The following is a 26,149-nucleotide window of genomic DNA, read 5'->3' on the forward strand; positions in this document are numbered from 1 at the left end:
TGAGTTTTAATGTTTGTCCCCAGGTATGTTTAAAACGATAGAGCAGTTGTACGTGATATAACGACAAGCGATGAAATGTTTTAAAATCAAGTGATAAAGCCATTGTTATCTTTACGAAAGGGCTTACCGTATAGATATTACAATCACGTGTACTTTCAATATTGACTTTTGCGGAATAATTGCACAAATATTATCATTGGTTGTTGCTCATAATAAGTGACCATTCAATTTCAAAGACAAAACCACGTGCATAAGCTTATAGTCACATGACCACTTTCTCCCGAAGTCCACAAATAACATTTTAACCGGAAGCATTGTCATGGGGATGCTTAAGGTATCGCTTTCTTTATGATTTCTTTGCTAGTCTCATCTTATAGTATCAAAAGCAAAAGACTAAAATGGCTAATGGAATTGTTAAAGAAACAGTAAATTGCTTTCCTTTGTTGCTCTCTTTTCTCCTTTCCCTTCGTTGCGCTTTTGGGTGACAGGTGTCCGTGTGCATTTAAATGCCAGTACTTGGACGCTGCGAGGTAAGTGAAACAAGAAATTTTACTTCGATTTTTGAGAACTTAAAAACAATATATTTTTGATTTATACTGAATTGACTCCATTTAATTTTAACAACTGCCGTATGCGCCGATCGTTCTGTCGGTGAAATATGTGCATTGTATACGAGCAAGCAAACAGAAAATTTATTTATTTAAAGGATCGGTTGTTGGTGGGCCTTGAAATCAGCCCTTACTAACGTTCTGATCACTTCTTTGAAGGAGCGCGAGATATTTTTGCTGCGACCGAAAGTCACGGACTGTCCTACCGCTATGTAGTAATTGAGCACTGATACTTTAACGGTGAATGCGATGAATCGTTTCCATGAGTACTGGATAGTCATCATTATCAGTTCCATGAGTAATGGATAGCCATCACTTGCTAATAAATGTGTGAAATGCCATTCACTTATAGCAGTTATCTGAATGCAACAGAAAAACAACCTCTGTGAAACTTGCCAAGCATTTTATAGTTTGTAGTTGCATGCTAGTGTGAAATACTGAAATTTTCACACCTGCTGTTTATACCTGGCTAATGTCGAAACCTGCTGTTTATACCTGGCTAATGTCGAAACCTGCTGTTTGTTGCCGGTACCTTGCCCAGAACGCAGGCGGTCCATTAGTAAAGTAGTATTTAAGAAGTGGGTGAAAACACCTCTGGAGTCTTGGAAGTTTTATGTGCGGCTCGCTCGATCCTGCTTATTGGAATTTGGAATGCTTGCAGAGTCCACTAATAACATAATGTAGTTAAGTATGATACGGACTAACTTGATGGGGGTACCAACTGTGCGATTGCACCGATCCCCTAAGCTTAGAAACCCCATTACAGTTTGCCATTGCAGCTTTGAATATATTTTTTTTTTATTTGAAAAACAATAAGTATTAAATTTTTTTAATTGTAATAGGTTCCGCACACTTTGCACCGAGCCTCGAGATATAAGCTGTCCGAGTAATAAATAGTCAGTCTAAATTAGCGAGGCCGGAACTTATATAAACTGCAGCTATTATCAACCCACTGCAGGAATGAAGCCTCCTCCACAATTCATGTTGAGAGTAATGGACCATAATCTGCCACGCTAGTCCAGTGCGGGTTGGCAGATCGACCGATTTAGCAGTTAGGAGCTCTTGACCACTCTGCTACGGAGGCCGTCTAATCGTTATTTACCAAAGGCATTGTAAATTGGCTGACTGCACATCGGTAATTGGCCTCGTGTTACCTCCGTTTCCTTGTCTGGTAACACTTCTCACAACTTCTGAAAACAAAATTCTTTTGTTGGTATCCCAGGTGTTCCTATGTATTATGTCCGTATATCATGATTATATTGCCTGGAACTCAATAACCTCATTCTTTCATCATATTAGTATTTGTAGTGGCAAATGATGCAAAAAAAAATAATAATAAATAAATAACAAGGTTATGTAATATTAGCCAACTGCCCCCCACTTCATCTATTCATTCCTTGATGATAATTTGTGTAAACCTTTCATAAATTTATTCACACCGGAAATTGGCGAAATAATGAGCATTTAATCTTGCTTTGAATGTAATCTTCCTTTAATTTCAGAATTACAGATTATTTTCAGATGTTTTGTATACTTCCTGTATACCACTCCTTCAGTGACTATAAGGACAGCAGAACTGGTAAATTGTGGTGACTATATTATAATTGCCATAGGATGTTTATATATAAATTATATTCACCATAATTTACTGGTTCTGCTATGTTTACAGCCACTGAAGAAGTGGTACAAGAAGTATCACAAAACATCTGAGAATAATCTGTAATTCTTTAAGAAATTATAGAGTCACTATATTGTTCACTGTCATATAACATTATATTGAATATGATAATTATTTTAAAAAAATGGAAGAACAATGCTGCAACGTGTGACATTTCTTTATCTAAACTAATGAAAATTACTGATTTTGAGTCAATAATTATACATGTATATGTTTTATGTGAAAATAAAATTCTTAAGGTATGTATGTATACTTTTTTTTTTTTTCTTTTTGTGACTCCCTCTTTAACTGACTATTTCAATTAACCAGCCAAATACCAGTCCTGATCATGCTGGATAAGAGGGCTTCTGTTGTATTGTATTTGCTGTAGTCTTGATTGACTAAATTCCAATATAAAAAGACTCACAGATATACTTCTCCAAAGTGAGGAAGATTAAACTGAGTCAATCCTTTTAAAGTAAAAATAATATTTTGCTTGTATGTGTGTTTATATAAGCACAGCCCTGCAATAGGATTATTCATCTTATGAAAAAAATTTTGCCCAGATGTAATTTTTTCATATATTTCACATTACTTTATAGAGCTTATTTCGGTTATTAAGATTAATAGTCGGAATAATAAAGGTCTTTATTAGTGCTTATTATAGCTGTTTGGTGGTAAATAACTTTTGTGTGTTATTACATACTGTATAGCACGCTACAATATAATATTACAACGTATAGTAATACAGTATTAGTAGTGGCAAAATAATGCACGAAAGCATACTTTCTTGCATCAGTCAAAAAAAAAAAAAAAAAAATCCCTATATCATCTGTTCATCCTCTCCAATAGTTTGTCTAGTTCTTGAATTTATTCAAGCTACTCACTTCTACAACGCCTGGAGGTTTGTTCCAACAGTCTGCTGCTGGCTGAAGGCAAATTTCTACACATCTATCCTACAAACATCCTTCCTCAATTTTAACTTATGCCCTCTCATGTGTGTAGTCTGAGTAAGTGAAAGATGCCATCAGCACTGAGCTTACTCAATCCATTCAAAGCCTTAAACATCTCACAGTTTCCTAGTCTCCAGATACTGCAACTTTTTGTTCCCCTTCATTGATCTTTTGTTGCTGTTCCCTGTACCCATTCCAATATATTCACATCCTTCCTAAAATTAGACTTCCAGATGAGTATGCTGTACTCAAGATGTAGCTTAACCATAGGATAATCACCTCTTTATCCCTGCTGGCAAAATTCCAATATATCATTGAAAAAACCCCATGAGCTCTCCTGGCAGCCTGTCTGCACTGCGGAGAAAACTTCATGTGACTTGCACAATTAACCTAGGGTAATTAATTAAGTTGATTAAATATTGAGTTATAAAATAAGTTATTTAAATGATTTTATAATAACTGAAAGGAAGGTGCAAGAGGAAATGCTGCAGCTAAAAATGAACAAAGAACATGGAGCTGAGTGGCATCTATCCATTTATATTAAAATAAGCTGTAAAAGAGGTAGTTAAACCTTTAGTCATGATAATAAGAGCATATTTTGGTTTAAGAAGATATGTAAATGTGGAAATTGGAAATGCGTAGGCCTATAGCACATATGGTATGTGATTCAATATTTTTTAACTAGATAAGACATAGTTTAAACTTGCACACATTGTAATTTTATTCTTCCTTTTAACCATTACTGTATAATGTAAATGGCAACAGAGGCATAACCTAGGAATAGCAACTGTAGCTGAAGCCACTACTGTTGTTTCATTGTTGGTGCTGAATGTAGTTAAACACTTTTAAGTAAATTATAATTTATTTTAAAAACATCACAATTGTTATTATCTAAATAAATTATTATAAAAGCATCTTTATAAAAGTAGTCTTACAGCTGATAATTTGATAATAATTATTTTTGTCATTTGATTCACATAATATAATTATATTCCTTGCAAAGGTGCATTTCTGAAATTTTTTGCAATTGGTGTTAAAATTTCTAGTGGTGCTTCTGACTACAAAGAACACAATTTTAATTTAAAGAATATATTTTTAAATAAATTTCAAATATAAAAGTGTACACTGGTACTTCTTGTGGTGGCAGTAATTCTGCAATAACTGTCTACTTCAGATAAACACTTCAACAAATGTGGTGAAAATATTCACCTGAGTAGACATATAGTGCACCTTTCTGCAGATTGCATTTTATTATGGTAGAACCTCATAAAACTGTCATTCAGAAATCCAGCACTTATTGAATATTTTTCTGAGGAAAGATATTCGTAAAAGGACAGACAAAACAATTAAAAAAAAACACAGAAATGCTGCTGTTATTTGTTATGTTCCATTAATAAATTTAGATACAGTGGTGGGACTGTTAGTAACCCTTGGTTAGACTGTTAGTATACTTGGTATAACCCCCATGTTCAATTCCTGAAATACAGTACCTAGTATACTGGAGGGGACCACCCTGGTGTGAACCAATATAAGCTGATGTTGAGGTGTTGCACCCGCACCATATGGAGGAATGCCATCCCTCTATATTACCAGGCAATACTAGGTGCTAGATGACTCAGTCAACCAGTCCAATACTGCCACTTTGCATATTGGAGGCTTGAAGTGGTGGAACCCATTTTTAGTCTCCAGAGGAAAGCTCCGGCAACTCCCCTCCCCATTTCTTCCATTATGCAGTATGTTGAACTACAGTAGATTTATGCTTTTTGAAGTTATAATCAACACCTTGGCGAGATCCAATCTTCCTTACGTTTCAAGGGCACAGCTCCTAAATGGTGTTCACAGGCCTGCTGCTAGATAATCCACCAGACTGAACCTATTGGTAACTCTCTCTCTCTGAGGTTTCCGGATCAGCAGGAGTGGCAGTGCATAGCACACGCTTCTTGATTAGACCGGAGTTCAAGCCCGTGACCACCAAATACAGAGGATGCGGAAAGGTCAGGGAATGACCACCACATATCCCCGGAGCAATATGGCCTTAGTTGCTAATGCTCCTAAAAAAAAAAAAAACCAAATAACAAAAAAAAAATAATAATAATCCGGATCAGCTAGTGTATAATCTCATTGCCTCTACTCAGCCAGATAGTGAATGGAGGGAGTCTGAGTAGTGTGTGTGTGGGGGGGGGGATTGTCAAGGCCACATTATGTCAAGGAGCTGGTTACATTCTTGCCATGTGTACGCCATATCCAAAAATTTCATTACTACTGCTATATACATTACGAATTGTAAAACTAATAGAAGAAACTTATCTGTGAAAATATCTAAATCTCCCAAACACTTCCTCGTTATTTCACAAATATATGTGGTCTCAGTTCCAATCTCAATGATGTCCATTTCCACTTACAGTCTACAAAATCCCATGTACTCATTCTGAAAGAATCCCAATTGTCAGTTGATGCAACTACTGCCCATCTCGATTGACCAAATTATTTGCTCTACGATTCCTTTCACTTCAAAGTTGGTATTTGTGCAAATGTCCGCTCTGATATTCCTTGTCAGAGACTTAGTAATTTGAAGTCTCCTCTTTTCGATCTCCTGGCTTAAAATCTCTCTACCACATTCTGTCAAATTCACCTGTTGCCTTTATCGTTCTCCTAACTCCATTAATCACTTGCAACTCTTTGACTTCCTCTCTTTGAAACTTGATTTTCTCCAGTCCAACATTCCTAACAGTGAGATAATTTTCCTTGTTGATTTTAATGTTCACAACACTAGCTGGCTTCTGTTTTCTACTCACGCAGACCCAGTTGGTTGACATGCTGAGGCTTTTGCAATTACTAATGACCTCACACACGTTCATTTACCTGCCAGAACTCTAGACATTCCTAACCACGCAGCTAACATGCTTGATCGTTTTCTCACAAACAGCCTTTCTAAGTACGTGGTTGAGGTGAGTGGTTCTCTAGGCACCTCAAATTACAACTTGGTGATGGTCTCTTCTCCAATGGAGCCTTTCTCTCGTGGCCATTTTCAGTCTGATGTTGTTTGGCATTACAAGAATGAATGCAAAATGGGATGATATGTAAGATTTCTTTTCCTCAGTTGGATTACTGTTTCAAATCTTCCGATGTCAATGTTTGATTGGATCTTGTCAGTGAAATTATTCTTGTAGGTATGAAATCCTTTATTGCACACTCCACCTTAATCTTGTCATTTAAATAAACCTTGGTTTTCCAATAAATATACTAAGGCTGTTTAAGATAAGAATGTTGCATATTGCAGTTGGCTTGTATCCAAATATCTAGGTTAATTTTCTACCCACACCAAAGCTCACAACAATTGTAAAGCAGTTATTTTGTATAAGCTAAAAGGCTGCTACTTTTTGCCCATCTCTATTCCCACCACCATCTGTCAAAACCAGATGGTTCTATTGCCACTTCAGCTAAAGATAAAGCTCACCGCTAGCATCCTACTTTTCTTCCAACTTGTGTATTCATGATCTTGGTAAACCACATCCCACCATTTCCAATACACTCCATTTAATGCCTCCTGTAATCTTCTTTCAAAAGGATGTCAGAAGGACTTTGAACAATCTTAATGCTAAGATAGCTCCAGGTCCTGATTGTATTTCTCCACTTGTTCTTAAAATCTGAGCTTACACCTGTTCTGTGTTGCCTTTTTTTCGCTTTCTTATTCAAAGGTGTTTTCCATTCTGCTTCGAAATTTGTTTGTATCCAGCCAGTTCCTAAAAATGGTGACAAATCCTTCTCATCCAATTATCATCCCATTGCACACTTCTACTCTTTCTAAAGTAATGGAGAAATCAATGAACCACCAACTCTTCAACTATCTAGAAACCTTCCATGTGATCAGTGATTGTCATTATTGATCTGCTCGTGATATTTTGTCCTGTGTTACCAATCTGTGGACAGATTCAGTGGAAAAGTCTAGTGAAACTCAGGCAGTTGCTCCTGACATCTCAAAATCTTTTGATCGTGTTTGGCATAAAGGTCTTCTAAATAAGCTTCCATCTTATGGTTTGCCAACATGTTTTTTTGTAATTGGGTATCCAGTTTTCTCTCTGACTACTCACTGCAAGTAATGGTAGATGGCTGTCAATGTTCTAACTTCTTTACTAATGCTAGTTTTCTTCAGGGTTATGTTATTTCTCTCACTTTTTTTTTTCCTCTTGTATATTAATGACTTTCTTTTATTGACCAGAAATCATATCCATGGTTTTGCTGACGATAGCACATTACATTCTGCCTTCCAGTTTGAGAAACCTTGCCCTGCACAAACAGCTTCAACTTCTACAATATCCACTGCCAATTCCTTAAATGCTAAACTCCAGATTTCAATCCTTCTAAAACTTAGTCCTGTCTTGTATCTTGCAAAAAGGATTCTTCTGTTCCTATCTTCAATGACACACTGATTTCTAGGCAAGATTATATATTTCTGTTGGGGATTACTCTGCCTTCTAATCTCTCTTGACATAAGCACAATTACATATATTACTTCCTCTGCATCTAAAAAACCGGATTTTTTTTCTTTTGCTCTTGGCATTACTTTTCTTTGAAACAGCTGTTCACTCTGTGCAAATTGCAAATCCATCCTACCATGGAATATTGTTTCCACATCTGGGGAAGTGTCCTCCAAAACCACTCTCAGGCTTCTAGATCTATTCAAAATAGGGCAGTTACGTTAATTAATGACTTATCTCTGAATCTCTCCACTCTCTGTCTCATAAATGTTCTGTTGCATGCTTTTTCTGTAGATACTTCCAGTTCACAGTATACTACTCAGTAATGTGTGTCTGGATTTTAAGGTGAGTTGATTATTGAAATCACATTGCATTTGCCTCATTAAAAATAGTGGACAGTTGTAACATCTATTGACTTCTATTTCTTAGGTTTTCTGTATTTATTTTAGCAAGCATTCTACCTTTCTTTCCCCCCCCCCACAACCAATCTAACAATACAGGGTTCACATTTTGGTTTAAAGCTGGCTGCTATTGCTCTGAGGAGATTAGGGATCAGATCTACATGACCTGGCGCCTCCGTGGGCAGGAGCAGCAGTGCGTAGCACATGCTTCTTGATTAGACCGGGGGTTTGAGCACATAACCACCAAATACGGCGGATGCGGAAAGGTCAGGGAATGACCACCGCATATCCCCAGAGCAATATGGCCTTAGTTGCTAATGTTCCTAAAAACCAAATAACAACAACAGCTACATGATCTGATCTGATAAAAAATATATATACTCAAATGTGATTTCAACCAATAGTTTTAGACTATTTATTAGGCAATAAAAGCTCTTCCTGAATTTGCATCAGTGAAAAAAAAAAAAAATTCCAGCATGTGTCATGTTCTGAGAATGTTGGATTTATGAGATTCTACTACATTGCGCTTGCGCGCGCGCGCTCTCTCTCTCTCTCTCTCTCTCTCTCTCTCTCTCTCTCTCTCTCTCTCTCTCTCTCTCTCTTCTCTCTCTCTCTCTCTCTCTCGATTTCACTTACATGACCAAGTGTATTGGATGTGGAGTATGATTGAAAATTAGATCATACTTATCTAATTTTCTGTGGCCATAAGTATTCAATTGTGACACAGTCGGTAATGAAAATTGAAGATCAACATCATACAGGAGAAGCAATATGGATCACATTGATATAATTTTAATGGATATATATATATTTGAAATGAGTTTTCTATATTGCATACATACTTGGCCTGAAAGTTAACTATGTGAAAGTAGTTAGGTGTACACATGCACTACATAAAGAGTATTGTATCCATTTGGTGGGATAAATTAAAATAATATTGAATTAGTCTGCTGTGTTTGAGTGGAAAGGGAACAAACAACTTTACCCTTATTGAGTATAGGAAATTAGAATATACAAAAGCCTCATTAGACCAGTTGTGACATATTGTTGTGAAGCTTGAACATTAACGAGTAAAGATGAGTAGTTGTTGAGAGTGTTCAAGAGCGCAGAATTTTACGGAAAGTTTTTAGGTCCATACAAAATGTTGATGGATCCTGGGTGATCAGAATGAACCATGAACTTGACCATCTTATTCAGGTTGCAGACATCGTCAATTTTGTGAAGAGCCAGAGATTTGCCTTTTTTTTTTTTGGTAGTTGTTGGCGCATCGGCTTCTGTGGCCATAATGTTTTTGCAGTACGTTGATCCAAGCCCGAGGCGGGATTCGAACCCGCGACCTTTGGATTGCCAGACAGGCACTTTACCCACCCGGTCAGCAGAGATTTGCCTGGTTGGGACATGTTATGAGAATGGATCATAGCAGAACAACTAAACTAAGAGTATAATGAAATGGAAACCTACATGGAGGAGGGCAAGAGGAAGAACATGAGAATAAGAAGTCAGAGAAGTTTGACTTCTGGGAGGGCTTATTCGTGGAACATTGTCGAGAAGACTAAGACCCACCCTGGGTTATAATGCCAGAAGAAGAAGAGTATAGGAAATTATACCCATACTTTTCTTATACTCTTAAGAAAAATACTATAAAATATGGGAAAAGGTTTCATTTTCTAACTCATTAAGGGTAAAGGATTTCATTTTCTAATGGTTGGGGGGGGGGTTATTGGCTTGAGGCATCATTTTGATTTAATTCAGTGGAATCAGCTGAAACACTTAAGAGGTACACATGCTAAACAGGAAATGCTCTAGACATTTAATTCTAGCTACTACCAAGCATAAGTGGAAAATGCAAAAGATGACCAAAGAATGAATGAATGAACTTGGTATCAGAAATACAGCTGTATAAGATATATGCAAATTATCAAGGGACAACATTTAATATAGAATATACAAAGTGTTTGTAATCGGGTTATTCAGTGGGTAAGACAAGCTAAGGCAGAATATATAAAGGATTTGGCAGAGTTTCCAGAAAAACAGTGTATAATTCTTTACATATGAGGTTTGGCAATAAAGTTCCCAGACTGGTGCTGTTGCAGTCATGTTTGATGAGTTTGAAAATGAATGGAATTGGTGTGTTGTAGTTTGAATTTCACCCAAAAATGGAAGTATCCAGTGGGCTGACAGGTTGAAAGTAACAACCATTTTCATTAGTAGCACTAGCATTCAGTGCTGCAGTAGAGCAACAAATCAATATCAAATTTTGCTTTAAACTGGGAAAATCTGTGACAGAAACATATGAAATGTTAAAAAAAAACTGTTTAAGTGATGAATTTAGTCATATCAGTGTGTTTGAATGGTGTAAGCAGTTCAAAGATAGATGTGAAATAGTGATAGCCTAAGAAGTGGGCATTCATCAACCTCTCGAAATGAGGACAGTGTTACTAGTAGTAGACAGTGTTAGAAATAGTAGCAAAATGTAGTAGTAGTGGCATGTGATGCAAGAAAGCGAGTGTATGAGCTTATGCAGCATCAGCCAAAAAAAAAAAAAAAAATTTACAAAACAATTCCCTCTGAATGTGTGTCCAGTTTCTCCTTAAATTTATTTAACCTATCAACTTCCACAACGACAGCAATTAACCACCCGCTGGCTAAAGGCAAATTTCCACACATCTATTCTACATCTGTCGTTTTCTCAATTTGAATTTATGCCCCTTTAGTTTCATAATCTGAACAAGTGGAAGAATCCCATCAGAATTCAGCGTGCTCAACCCATTCAAGGCATTATACAACTCAATCAGATTACCTAGCAGGTGCCTAGTCTCCAACTGCTGCAATTTGCAGAACTCAAGCCTCTCTTGATAAGATCCCTTCATTCCCCTCACCAATCTTGTTACCCTTCTCTGTACACGTTCAAGCAAATCTACATCCTTTCTAAAATGAGGCCTCCAGACCTGTACGCAGTACTGAAGGTGTGGCCTGACCATTGCCTTATACAGAGGGACAATCACCTCCTTTTCCCTGCTAGCAAAATTCTTGTATATCATTGACAAAACCCCATGACCTGCCCTGGCAGCCTGTCTGCATTGCTCAGAAAACTTCATATCTGACTGCACAATTACTCCCAGGTCTTTTTCATTTTCTACCACCTTAAGTGTAGTACCACACAGTTGGTACGTTTCTCTGGGGTTACTTCTACCCATATGCAGTACTTTGCATTTGTCAAGGTTGAACTTCAGTTGCCACTTCTTAGCCCATCTGCCCAAATTATCTAGATCCTGTTGCAGTAGCACACTGCCATTACTGTCATTAACAACCCTGCCAACCTTTGTGTCATCTGCAAACTTCGACATTAAGCCTGATATACCTTCATCAATATCATTGATAAATACACAAAACAACAGAGGACCCAACACCGAACCCTGTGGGACTCCACTAATAACATTAGTCCACGAAGAGTAGCACCCATTGATTACCACCCTCTGTCTTCTTCCACTCAACCATCCTTTTATCCATTGTAGCAACTTACCCTTAATACCATTCTACTCCAATTTGTACAGTAGTCCTCCATGCACAACAGTGTCAAAAGCTTTCCTGAAATCCAAGTATATGATATCAAAATTAATTTTTGCATCCAATTCCTTTGTAACCACATCATAATATCCAATCAAATTTGTCGGACAAGACTTTCCCTTAACAAACCCATGCTATGTCTGAATTATTATTGCAGTCTTGTCTAGATGATCCTGCAATGCATCTTTAACCATTGACCCCATTATTTTACCCAGAACAGAAGTTAAACTAACTGGTCTGTAATTATTCTTGTCACCCTTCAATTCCCCTTTGTGAATTGGAGATACATTTGCACATCTCCAGTCTGTGTGGATCTCCCCCAAATCCCCAGGGATGCTCTCATAATTACGGCTAAGGGTTTGCTTACTTTCTTTTCCGCCTCCTTTAATATAACTGGATTGATCCCATCCACTCCGGGTGCCTTTCGTATGTTTAACTCCAACAATTTCTCCTCCACTTTGTTTTCAGTTATTACAAAATCATTAAGCACCCTTCTACAATTTGATAACCTTCTGGCAGTTTCAAACCTTAATAACTCCTCGTGTGTGAATGTAGATGCAAAATACTCATTCAGTTTGTTTGCTATCTGAGCAGGATCATCAATAGTCGAACCATCGATATCAAGTGGACCAATCACAGTTTATATAAGTAAATAAATCCTTGCTGTTTTTCTTAGCATCCTTTGCCAAAGATTTCTTGCAATTTGCCTTCGCCTGCCTTACCTCCTTTGTGACTTGATTACAGACTAACTTATATCTGCCATAGGCTTCTGTGTTGCCTGATAATTTATATGCATCCCATGCATTTTTCTTCTCTGCCTCGAGTCTCATTAGTTCATTTGATAACCATTTAGGCCTAAACCTTGAACAGTATTTCTTAATAGGTATGAAATGTCTAGTAACTTCCACGATTAATTCGTTGAATGCTTCACACTTAGAATTTGCTGTTGGTAACCTCATCAGTTGATCCCACTGTACAGAATTTAAAAACTGTCTGTGACCATTGTAGTCACCTTTACGGAAGCAAAAACCCCTCCCTTTACCCCTGATGGTAATTATATCTTTTAAGTAAATCCCACATTAGTTCACTGTGATCACTGCCACCTAGTGGTTCCTTTATCTGCAAATTCTTAATACACGAATGATCACTGCTGATAATCAGATCAAGAGTATTACCCTCTCTGGTTGCCTCTTGAACATGCTGCTGCAGAAAACAATCATCCAATAAATCCCGAAAAGTCTTACCAGTGTGCGAGTGACCAACCCACAAGTTCCAGTCAATATCTGGGAAGTTAAAATTCCCCATCATAAGACATTCTGATTTACTAGCCCACTCTATTTTTCTGTACAATTGTTCATTGTACTCATTTGAGTTATTAGGCCTATAACACACTCCTACTCTAATTTTTACTTTCGCAGTGCTTATGTCACACCAAACTGACTCAACAGCGCACTGTTCATCTATATCAACTGGATGCATTTCTTTTGATTTTATGTTTTTTTTAATTAATAGCATAACATCTCCTCCCTTCCTATCCTTTCTGTACACATTGTACTCCCCATCCAATTCTGCATTCCCAATATCTGTGTGACCACGTCTCTGCTATCCCCACAATATTCGCCTTTGATGTCTTCACCAACACTTCAAATTCATCAAATTTATTTACTATACTTCTAGCATTGGTATATATGCACCTATTCTTATTCTTAGTTACCCTAACACATCCCATATACCCACCTGTTTCACGATGACTGCCATCAGTCTCTGAAACCCCTAGCACCTCTCACTCCAGGCCGCTGCTTATTCTAATAGAAGTAGTGCAAGAATCACCACCTCTGCCTGCGGCTACTTTTAACCTTTAGTCTGTGAATCCCCCCCCCCCCCCAAAGCTAGCAGTTTTCCAACCCATCTAACACTGCCTCGATAGCTTCAGCAAATATTCTTGCACCCTTTCTATTTAAATGTATTCCATCCCTGTAGAAGCAGTCTCTCCTGTTAACAAGCCAGACGAGGCTGGAAAAAATTCTACACCTTGAGCCTTGCACATTCCCTCCAGGGCCAAATTGATTGACAAGGCTCTCATCATGTACTCCCTCCTATCGTGTCTGGGCAGAATTGCAGACACTTTCAAATTTAACCCTAACTCACAACTTTTTTGCAACACATTGACCTGTACTTGTTAAGTAAATCTGCAGATCTACTCTTAATGTCATTGGTGCCAAAGTGTTCAACAATATCACCCTTTGGGCCCTTAAAAGATGTTATATGCTTCACAACATCATCAACTTTTTCCCCTGGCAGACATACCCTGGTTCTATTCCATCTATCCTTTTTACACAATATATTCCCCATCTCCCTGACAATAGAGTCACCAAAAATAACTGATCGGGATATTGTGGAAAGGAATCATTGTGATTGACCTTCAGAACAATGGCTGTTGATGAGTTCAATATGAATAAAGAGATGATTCATCAAATTCTGCATGAAGATTTAGTGGAAAGGAAAGTCAGTGCAAAATTTGTGCTGCACAGCCTCACGGACATACGAGGAGAAGCAACAAAGTATGTCATTATGCAAAAATTTCATCCAGCCTTGTCGAGACAATCCTGATTTCCATACTATATTGTCATTGTGGATGAGTGTTGGTGTTTCAGTATAACACAAAGTGCCAGAGCATGCGGTGGACTTAAATCATCACAAGACCCAAAAAGTTTTGTCCAGGATCAAGATGATATTGATCACATTTTTGCAATCAGGGTATGATTCACAAGGAATTTGTACCTAAAGGAGAGAGAGTGAATGCTGCATTCTACCTATAAGTGTTTCAGAGACTAGTGAAGCACATATCCTAGGTGAGGCCACAATTTCAAGAGAAAGAAACTGGTCCTTGCCAGGATGCTTAAGACAAAGAAAAGAAGCATAACTGCCAAACTGAACTGATTACTGTACTTTGAATAAAAATAAAATCATTTTTGAGTTTCTTCACTTTGTGTTCTTTTTATTGCACTGTCTGAAAAATTTATTGCCACACCTTGTATATTATTATTATTAGCTGTATGGTGCAAGGAAGCCTGAAACTTATGCTGCACCAGCTAGAAAAAATTCCTGAGTTACCCTGAGAGAGAGAGAGAGAGAGAGAGAGAATGAATGAATCAGAAGTAGAAAGGAATCACCAAGAAAGAGAAGAATGATGATATCCAGCTCAGGACCCTGTGTGTGCCAAGCCCATACTCACCAGATGTGAGCCCCTGTGGTTATAAACATAAAGGAAGTGAATGAACTGCATTAATCCACTTCACGGGAACAATGAGGTCAATATAGGTGGCTCTATGCAGATATCTGATGAGTTAAGCAAGTTCTATGCATTTGTATTCACTAAAGTGACCAGATACTGATTTGACTGGGATAGTACTAGTTTCTGAGCATTTGTCAGGATGTCCCAAAAAGACTAATCAAAACATGAAATTTGTACTGGTTAGTCACCTCCAGTTTCAGGCCTTGCATATGAGAACTTACACAGCCATTTGTTTAATGGCTATGTAAGTTCTCATTAGCAATACAGAAATCCTTTAGCCCTTATCCAGCAGTTTAGTAACTTTCTTTAGTTGTTTTTTTTTTTTTTTTTTTTTTTTTTTGTTTGGTAGTTGTTGGCGCATCGGCTTCTGTGGCCATAGTGCACCTCCCAAGGTTTTTGCAGTACTTTGATCCAAGCCCGAGGCGGGAATCGAACCCGCGACCTTTGGGTTGCCAGGCAGGCACTTTACCCACCTGGCTAGCCCGGTCGGCTTCTTTAGTTGTAGTTTTCAGTCTTGGATACAGTATTCTAAGTGTGGTCTCAACATTGGCTTATAAGATTGATAATGATCTCTCTACTTGCAAAATTCTGATAATCACAGACAGAACACCATGTGCCCTTCTTTCTGCCTACTTTCATTGCATGTTGAAATTCATGTTTTTCCATATCATAATCACCATGTTTTTCTAATATCAAAAATCCTTTAATTCCTGTTTTATTTGTGTGGTACTACACTTAGGGTGGTAAAAAGTGAAAAAGACCTGGGAGTAATTGTGCAGTCAGATATGAAGTTTTCTTTATATCTTCATAGCAGTGCAGACAGGCTGCCAGAGCAGGTCATGGGGTATTGTCAATGGTATACAGGAATTTTTGTTGAGTATGGGCTTGGCACACCCAGGGTCCTCAGCTGGATATCATCCTTCTTCTCTTTCTTGATGATTCCCTTGTCTCTCTCTTAGGGTAACCTGAATTTTTTTTTGGCTGGTGCAGCATAAGCCACAGGCTTCCTTGCACCATATAGCTAATAATAAAATAATAATAATAATTTTGCTAGTAGGGAAAAGGAGATTATTATCCCTTTGTATAAGGCAATGGTCAGGCCATGCCTTGAGTACTGCATACAGGTCTGGAGGCCTCATTTTAGGAAGGATGTAGAGTTGCTTGAGTGAGTACAGCAAAGGGGAACAAAGGGGTCCTCTTACCAAGAAAATTGTAGCATCTGGAGACTAAGACCTGCAAGTTGATCTGATTGAGGTGTATAAGGCCTTGAATGGGGGGGGGGGGTTGAGCAGGCTGAATTCTGATAGGATTCTTTCTCTTGCTCATATTATGAACCTGAGGGAGGGGGCATAAATTCAAATTGAGAAAAGTCAGTTGTAGAATAGATGTGTGGAAATTTGTCTTTAGCCAGCGAGTAGTTTATTGCTGGAATAAACTTCCATCTGTCGTTGTGGAAATTGATAGCTTAAATAAATTTAAGGAGGGACTGGACAAACTTTTAAGAGGGAATGGATATGTGAAATGTTTTTTTTTTTTTTTTTTGGCTGATGCTACATAAGATTGCTTTCTTGCATTACATGCCTCTACTACTACTATTTCATAATAGACCTTAGTGTGTTGTGCCTTTTGCTATATCTTAAATATGGAGAGAGTCCACAAACCACATGACAACTGATACTTTTGTATGGGGAGATATCAAAGTTTAAAAATATCTGTGGATTGAAAAGCTGTCATGTCATGTAAGTGAACATACCATCCTCTATTGCTCCAATGCCACACAATGAGGACCTACTAATTCCCAGTTAACTTCTCAAAGAAGATTCTTTAGAATTGTTTGACAAATCTGGGGAACAGAATAATTATAATAAACTTCTTTATTGCTGCTAAGTATGGTACATGTACTAGGAACAATAATTTTCATCACGGCGACATGGCCAGGAGTTGTACATTATATATGCGATTAAATTGGTAAAAAATTAGTTACATGGGAAATTGAGTTACACAAAATTAAACATGTAAAAATGAAATTATAATTATAGGAAAATATAAAGAGGAACTGAACATTGTAACCCAGTTTGGAGGAATTTATTCCAGTTCAACAGATGAAATCCACTCGAGGAGTTTGTGATGGTATTTGTAGTCAGTAGTCATTTTCTGTAGGTTGACTCCAAGGCGGAGCAGTGCCTGAATTTTGGGTAGTGCCTGGGCAGGTAGGAACTGACTACACAGTTTCAACCGGTTGTATTTGAGGATTAGTGTGGAGTCTGACCTCAAGGATGGCAGAGGATTGTACCACTGACAGAAATCCCAGATGTACGCCTGCTGTCAATTAACCTCAGGAGCCTGGGTACATTTAGCTGGTGGGCAGGAGCGGCAGTGCATAGCACACGCTTCTTGATTAGACCGGGGTTCGATCCCGTGACCACCAAATACGGAGGATGTGGAAAGGTCAGGGAATGACCACCGCATATCCCCGGAGCAATATGGCCTTAGTTACTAATGCTTCTAAAAACCAAATAACAATAACAACATTTAGCTGCTCAGCCATGTCAGTTGTTTTCAATTGAGGGGGTTGGTGATGCTTATTTGTGGCCCATTTCAGGGTCCAGTATTCACATGAGAACACCGGTTTTTGAAGTGAAGGCGATGCAGATGCCCAAATTTCAGCAGCATATAAAATAACCAGATAAACAGTGGCTTGAAGATATCTGATAGTGGTTCCGGCATCGTTGGAATGAAGTAAGTGTTGCTTCACTCTCCAGCGTAGGGTGTTAAATCGCTTCCAGAGATATTCTGTGTGAACATTAAATTTCAGCTTCAGATCAAAATAGACACTGAGGTCCTTATGGCAGGTAACCACTGGGATGAGGGTACCCAAAACTGATGGTTGAATTACTGTTGGTTGCTGTTTCAATGAGTAAATCATTATTGCAGATTTTGAAGGGTTAATGTTTAACCCAAACATCTTCAAGTAAGTTGAAAGAGCAGTCGATTTCCCTGTGATTAAAGACTTAATTGCCATTGGGTTTGCAGATGGTGGGATTAAGGTAAGAAACTTTATATCGTCGGCACATATTAGAGCATCATCACGGGGACGCATGAAAGGAATTAGAATGGCTGAGAAAAGAAGGCCAGACAGGATGCCACCTTGTGGGACTCCTGCATTGATTTTTCTTGTAAAGTGGATCTTATTCATTGTGAGGTGGACACTTCTATTCCTTAATAAGGCGGTGAAGAAAGCTAGTAGGTCTCCATTAATCCTGAAGATTGGGATTACGCCTCACATGCCTATTCAAGTAAAGTGCCACATTTCTCCTAATCAACAAGAATTAAATGACTTTGAGGAATTTAGGTCTAACCAATTCTGTTGCAGATCTCCTGACATCTCATTTAAAAAAAGTAAAATCTACTGAATCCCAGCTGAAAGTTTCCACTTGAAAAAGAATGCCACTTACACGCATTTATACACTGTTGCAGACTCCCTGTGCTGTTTTAATTTTATTGGTCTTTACAAAAAATGTGGTATTAGTTACAATGGCATCTTTTCATAGATATTTCAAGTAAAGTTTGAAATCCATGTTGCTTCATAATTGAAATATATACCCATTGATTTCTGTTCATTCATTTTGGAACTTCAAGATGCTGGAATTCTTTCTGGGCTTGTAAGGTGGTTTCACTAAGTTCTGTTTTTTCTTTGTCTGTAAGAAAGCAGGGCAGTAAATGAGCATTATAAGAGAAGAGGAGGTCAGTCAGAATTTAATTTCACTTTCTTCTCATTTATTACAAAATCATTTAGCTTCCATTTATAACTTGGTATAATTCCTATGTTTCTATCCCTATAAAAACTTCTTCCCGCATGAATGTAGATGTAAAATATTTATTCAGTTCATCAGCTACCTTAACAGATTCATCTAAAGTTATGCCATTCTTATCCACTGGAAGAAAAGGAATGTTTCATTCTTTTTCTTCTAGTATTAACATAATCAAAGAACTGTTTACTGCTTTTCTTTCTCAGGGACTTCTCATAATCTGCCTTTACCTGCCTAACCATCTTTATGATAGATTTCAGACCACTTTATATTTACTGTGAGTTTATTTTATTGTTTACCGTCACCTGATAATTTATAATCATCCCATGCATTTTTCTTCTCAGTCACTAGTCTCATCAATTCATTTGTCATTTATTTAGGTCTAAACAGTATCTCTTAGTTGGTACAAAAAGCTTGCTAGCTTCTATAATTACTTTGAATGCTTCCCACTTAAGACTTGCAGTTAGTAACATTATCAGTTTGTCCCACTGAAAAGAATTTGAAACTGTCTAAGACCATTGTAGTTACCTTTACAAAAACAAAATCCCTTCTTTTTACCCTTGACAGTTGTCAAAGTTTTCTGTTGATTTAAAATGGAAAAAAAGTTGTTAACAACTAGAACCAGGCCATTTTGGTTCAGATGACTTAGATCTGTTGTACAAATGATGTGAAAAATGACAACTGGGGTTGGTGCTTCTAAATGTAAAGTTTGGAAATCTGGGATAAAATTTTCTGTGATATATAGGACCTTCAAAAGTAGGGAAAAGGATATCTTTGTTCATTTATAGAGAGGATGGTGAGACAACATTTAGAATATTATATTTACGTTTGGAAGCCTCACTTAAAAAAAAAAAAAAAGACAGCTTTCAGAAAAGGTTCAAAGATGGGCAGCCGAACTGATGACAGGTACTAGTCAATGCTGATATATGAAGAATGGCTTAGGAGGAGTGGGCTACAAATTTTGGTAATTAATTTTTGGGGAGGGGGCTGCTTCATGGAGGTATGAAAGGCTCTGAAGGGAATCTAAAATGAATGAGGGAGATATATTTTCACTGGTAGAAGAGAGAAGAACCAAGGTGGCATAAATACAAAATTTTGAGGGAAAACAGAATGCTGGATCTTATAAAGTTTATATTTGGGCAGCATAGATTATTGTAATAAATTGCTTGCCACAGGGCGCCTCCATAGTCAGGTGGGCAGGAGCAGCAGTGCGTAGCACACGCTTCTTGATCAGACTGGGTTCAAGCCTGTGACCACCAAATACGGAGGATGTGGAAAGGTCAGGGAATGACCACCGCCATATCCCCGGAGCAATATGGCCTTAGTTGCTGATGCTCCTGAAAACCAAATAACAAACAACAAACAAACAGCCTGCCACAGTGGTCAAAGCAGAGAGTTTGATAAAGTTCAAAGTGGCACTGGATAGTCACTTTTTTTGGTGAGAAGGAAGGTGTGGGTGATTGAAAATTTTTTCCCTTTTTTTTTTTTTTTTTTTTTTTGACAGATAACAGTAAAAAGTTTTCTTCCTTGAATCATCATTTAGCTATTATAATATTAAGTAATAGTTTCTTGGGGGTAAGTGTTCAGGATGACTAATGTGGATTGGTAGTGTGGGCAAGCATTTTGTCTGACAGCAACAGCAGGTTGCTGCTATTTGCTCTTGCAGCAAATAGCATTCTTCATTTGGGTTAATATGGCCTAATAAGCAGCTGCATTGAGTGTCTCACCATGTAGGATATAATAGTCACCAATACATTTCCCACAATTATTGCTATTAACTTTTTTGTATGGAGGAGAACTGAGATGCCTCCATGATATGGATTCTGTATAGCCTTGGAACAGTTTAGGAATTGTTCCTATGTTGTCCCTGATGATTTGACCCAGAAATTATCGCTAGACATTGATAATAAGCAATAAAAAAATAGGCAAAATACAGCAAATTTTTAATTGTTTTAATTGGCATTAACTTATTTTGGTGCAGTTGCTGTGTTTAATTTTTAAATAAAAATTGCATCAAAATAATCGTCAAGAGATAAATACCTTTTGCAATTTTATGTATCATAAGGTCATTCTGCAAAATATATTTAAGTCTGGGGGGGTAAAACTTTAAATATGACATTAGCTACATATTTAAAGGCCCTTTTTTGCTCATTAGATTCTTGAGTTCTGAATGCTAATGTTACAAATGCACACAATAAAATACTTTACTTCATTGTTCAAGGTAGGAGTAGATGGCTTATGTTTTTATTTGAGGTCATGAGCTAAAAAAAGCTAAACAGTATTCATACCAAGGAACAACAAGCCCTTAAGTTTGCTCAGCTTAATGGAAAAGTGTCTGCAGAACAGTAGAGGGTGTGGACAGTTGCCTTGGTAATAGCATTAGATTATCAGTATGATATCAAATAGAGTTTTTAGTGAAATATTTCTTAAAAAAAGGTGAAGAAGCATGAGTGTGTTAGATAAAGTATATTGATTATCTCATTGCTGTAGTAAACTTTCTGAAGTCATTTAAGTGATAAAGGATAATTCATCTTGTGTGTTCAGTTAAAAAATTATACATTATTATTTTAATCAATTGCAAACTTACATAAATCATTAATTAGCTGCTTGTTTCGAGTTAATTGCATTGGATAGAGGATGCATTTCCATTATGAAAATTCTGCATATAACTATTAAGTGATTACAGTTTTTAACTAATTTAACCAGAATGAAACTGAATATATTGTTCCAATGTTTCATAAAAAAGAAAAATTTCACTAAGCAGTGGCAAAACAAATGTTAATTTTATAGAAATTTTTACTCTGACTATTTTGAAATATTTTCTGTGTGGCATCTGCGTTAATACATAAGTCTGACCTAGAGTTTGCCAACGTTAGTTTCAGTTGTAGCTTGTTAGGTTATTTCAATTTTGAATTGAAAAAAAAAAAAAAAAAAATCTGCTACAATGTTTTTTTTATAAACAAAAGCATGTGTGCGGATAGTATCATTGAATGTATTATTTATCAATGCTGACCATTAGAATTTAAAATGTCAAATTTTAATAATCTGATCTTTAGTTATTAGCTATATAAAATATTTAGACTAAGGCACATTTAGGGCTAGAGCCTCAAGCTGCGAACAAATCACAGGGAGCAAGGTGAGAGCTGTAAGGCAGAAGAGGAACATATTTGACATTAATGCTGCCTAACCACTCTATGAGCAATGTGAGGTCTCACATTATCATGATGAAACATCCATCCACCTTCTTGCAGTTGTCATTGTTTGCGACTAATGTAATCCTGCAAAGTGTGCAGTACAGTTTTGTAGTAAGGTCCCATAACAGTCATATGAAGAGGCACAACAGGCTGGTAAACCAATCCCTCAATGTCAAAAAGAAGAGATTACCTTAACTTTTTCTTTTTTTCAGTGTTGGTGATGACATGGACTTCCAAATAGTTTGCTGCTTACTCTCTGGGTCGAAATGAAGAAGCTATGTCTCTCGTCTGCCATTATCACCTTGTTCAGAACCTCACCATCTTCAGTAACCATTTGATTCTCCTGACAAACCTCTGTGCAAATTTGCTGTTGCTCAGGTGCAGGTAGCCTTGTAACCCAGCATGCATAAATATGTGTCATGTGCAAATGGTTGTGGAGAATACTGTTCGTGCTTCCTACCAATATCCTCAATATCTCTGCTGGCTGGCTGTCTTACTGTTATATGACGATTTTTTCTCATGATTACAGAAGCAGTGTTGATAGTTTCTGTTATGACAGCAGTGATTGGAGCTGCAGAACTACTGATATTTGTGATTGAATCTCTTTTAACATTTCATATGCTATAGCTAATATGTTATTGAGATGTAAACAAGCCGGGTGGGTAAAATGTCTGCCTGACAACCCAAAGGTCGTGGGTTCGAATCCCGCCTTGGGCTTGGATCAGAGTAGAAAATGCAAAAACCTTGGGAGGTGCAATATGGCCACAGAAGCCAAAAAAAAAAAAAAAAAAAAAAAAAAAAAGATGTAAACAAAATTCGAGAGCAACAGTCTGTTCCTTGTGTCACGTCTGTTGTTCCATAGGCAAAATTGGACAGGCATAAACTCGATCGACTGCCAAGGTCACACTATACACACTTGTTATGTGATGCAGCTGGTCTTAAATTCTGCAGCTCAGCTAGAAATAGCAAGCAATTCAGTTGTCCATGAAAGTTATGATCATTCTTTATTGAACAGCCCTCATAGGTACATGCTTTATTTTTATTTATTCTTTATTTTATTATTTTTACCACTGTAACTTCCATAGCCATTTTTTGAAATTCAACTAGCTGTAGTTCTGTAATCATTTGGAATTGGTCATATTTATATGAAATTTTGTCTTTGTTTTCAGTTCTCGAAAGTATGGTCAGTTTGTTAAGAAACATCTTAATATTTAATTGCTGGCTCATTTTGTGAAAATTCAAAATTTGCAATTTAAAAGTCAGAAAAACCAAACTCTGGTTTGCAATATTTATTGCATATGATGTGTGATATAGAACATTTTGAGGAAATAAAAAATGTAATTAAAATATGGAAGATAAATCACATTAAGTTTATAAAGTGTCGATTCTATCTATATATCTGTGTATAAGACTATATATCTGTGTACAACACAACATAATTCTTTCAGACTTCTAATTTCTTTTCAAGTCTCTTAATTGACTGAATTGTTTTCAAAAGCAGTGTATTTTGAAATAATCCAGAGATCGCTGCAGCCATAAGGTTTCTGAGATAGCATGATTTCAAGGCACTGAGAACACCTCAGGCATGTCTAATTAAGCTTTTTCAATGTAAAATTGCAATGTTAATAACACTAGCCAACAAAAAAAAAAATTTTCATACTTCTGCAAAATATGTGATTTTGGAAGAAATAAATGTGCTGATTCCAAAAATCACCATAAAAAAGTCTATCATTTCTACATAAAAAGATGTACCAACATTTAATCTTAAAATAAAGACATATATACATATAATTCAAGCATTTATAATTCAACTGTTTATGTTTGGAGGATAGATTTACAACCCTGAGGACATGTCACAATCAATTAATACTAGGAAAACCTTCGCACAGCCTACAAAAATGCTAAGTGTGCTCTCTTCAAACTGTAAATTGTTGCATTGGAATTTGAACCTAAGAACCATAGGTAGAAGTCTGATTATGTTTATCACAAGAAAACAGAGGCCAGAATCGATTTCTAAAATTAAGAGAATTAGCTTATATCTGCTAAAATAAATCAGTATGTCATACATTGCTGGCTAAATTATGCATATTTTGGTGAAGCATAACTCTGTCTATATTTAATAACTGTGTTATGATATGAAACTATCATGGTGATTTTCGAAATCTACACATAAACATTGGTTTAAAACAGCATTTAAGTTCTTGGAGGTAAAAATTGTGTTGGCTAGTGTAATTAAAGATTACTTTCATTGATTTTTTTTTTTTTTTTGGTAACTAGTTGGTAGTATTAATACACTTGGAGAGAAATTTTAATGTGTATGCTGCTCTTCAGTAAGATCCATGTGGCAGCCCAGAGCAAGAGGACAGGTTTCAGCACAATACTGGAATATTTGAGGAGTACAATGTGCACAGAAAGGATAGAAGGGGAGGAGGAGTCATGCTGTTAGTAAAGAAACACATAATATCTAAGGAGGTGCATTCAGTTGACATGAATGGACAGTGCAGTGTTGAGTCAGTTTTGTGTGACATTAGCTCTGGGAAAGCAAAATTGAAAGTAGGAGTGTGTTATAGGCCTTAATGACTCTGATTAGTACAGTGAACAACTGCACAGAGAAATAGAGTGGGCTAGTAAATCAGATTCTTATAATGGGGGATTTTAACTTCCCAGATATAGACTGGAACTTATGAGTTGGTCACTCGCACACTAGCAAGACTTTTGTGGATTTATTGGATGATTGTTTTCTGCAGCAGCATGTTCGAGAAGCAACCAGAGGGAATAATACTCTTGATTGATTATCAGCAGTGATTATTCATGCATTAAGAATCAGCAGATAACGGAACCACTAGGTGGCAATGATCACAGTGTACTGATGTGGGATTTACTCAAAGATGTAACTACCACCACGGGTAAAGGGAAGGATTTTTGCTTTCGTAAAGATGACTACAGTGGTCTCAGACAGGTTTTAAATTCTATATAATGGGACCAACTGATGATGTTGCCAACAACAAATTCTAAATGGGATGCATTCAAGGAATTAATCTTAGAAGCTACTAGGCTTTTCATACGAACTAAGAAATACTGTTCAAAGTTTAGGCCTAAATGGATGTTAGATGAACTGATGAGACTTGTGGCAGAGAAGAAAAATGCATGGAATGCATGTCAATTATCAGGAGAAACAGATGCCCGTGGTAGATATAAGATAGTCTGTAATCAAGTTACAAAGGAGGTTAGTCAAGCAAAGGCAGATTACGAGAAATCTTTGGCAAAGAATACAAAAAAAAACCAGTAAAGGCTTCTTTACTTATGTGAACTCTAGAAGGAAGGAAATGAATCAGATTGGACCACTTGATATCGATAGTTCGATTGGTGATGATCCTGCTGAGGTAGCTGATAATCTACATTCACACACATGAGGAGTTATTAAGGGAGGAGAATGCCAGAGATTTATCAAAAGGCCGCCGTAGCTGAGTGGTCAGGCATGCATACAGGTGCATAGGTACATGTGCCTTGAATGACTGGGGTTCGAGCCCATCACTACTAAATACGGTGCTGTTTCTTGCATTCTCTCTCTCTCTATCTTGTGAACTCCTCTGACCATTTGGTTGTCCCAGAGTATAAACAGAATATAAAAAAAATAAAATAAAACTGTAACAGGGAGCTAAAGGATTTTGTAATCACTGAGAGCAAAGTGGAGGAGAAATTGTTGAATTTAAATATAAGGAAGGCACCTGGGGTGAATGGGATCTATCCAGTTATATTAAAGGAGGCAGCAAAGGAAGTAAGCAGACTGTTAGCCATGATTATGATGGCATCCTTGGACTCAGGGGAGGTCCCTACAGACTGGAGATGTGCAAACGTATCCCCAATTCACAAAGGGGGATCGAAAGGTGACATGAGTAATTACAGGCCTGTTAGTTAAACTTCTGTTCTGGGGAAAATAATGGAATCACTGGTTACAGAAGGACTGCAGTTCAGACACGGCATGGGTTTGTTAAGGGGACCAGTTTGATTGGATACTATGGTGTAGTCACAAAGGCACTGGATGCAAAAATTAATTTTGATATCATATACAGTCATCCCCGATTTGCATAGGGGTTACGTTCTGGGAAAACACCGTACAGTCCAAATCCGCATGATGCTAAAAGTAGTTTATATAACATAATGAAGGTTCCGTACCTGCACAAAAA

The 26,149-nt window shown here is 37.2% G+C and overlaps 1 protein-coding gene across 1 annotated transcript in view; it reads left to right on the plus strand.

Moving 5' to 3' along the window:
* Nucleotides 1-441: 441 nt before the first annotated feature.
* LOC150079265 (uncharacterized) overlaps nucleotides 442-26,149 on the plus strand; it is a 359,584-nt gene continuing 333,876 nt past the window's right edge. Inside the window, exon 1 of the mRNA XM_090383011.1 lies at nucleotides 442-530. The gene's annotated coding sequence lies outside the window, so the exon portion shown is untranslated. The remainder of the gene's footprint in view (nucleotides 531-26,149) is intronic.

The sequence above is a fragment of the Mastigoproctus giganteus genome, chromosome 10 (assembly GCF_048544385.1).
Source record: "Mastigoproctus giganteus isolate SK-2022 chromosome 10, ASM4854438v1, whole genome shotgun sequence".
NCBI classification, from domain to species: Eukaryota; Metazoa; Arthropoda; class Arachnida; order Uropygi; family Thelyphonidae; genus Mastigoproctus; species Mastigoproctus giganteus.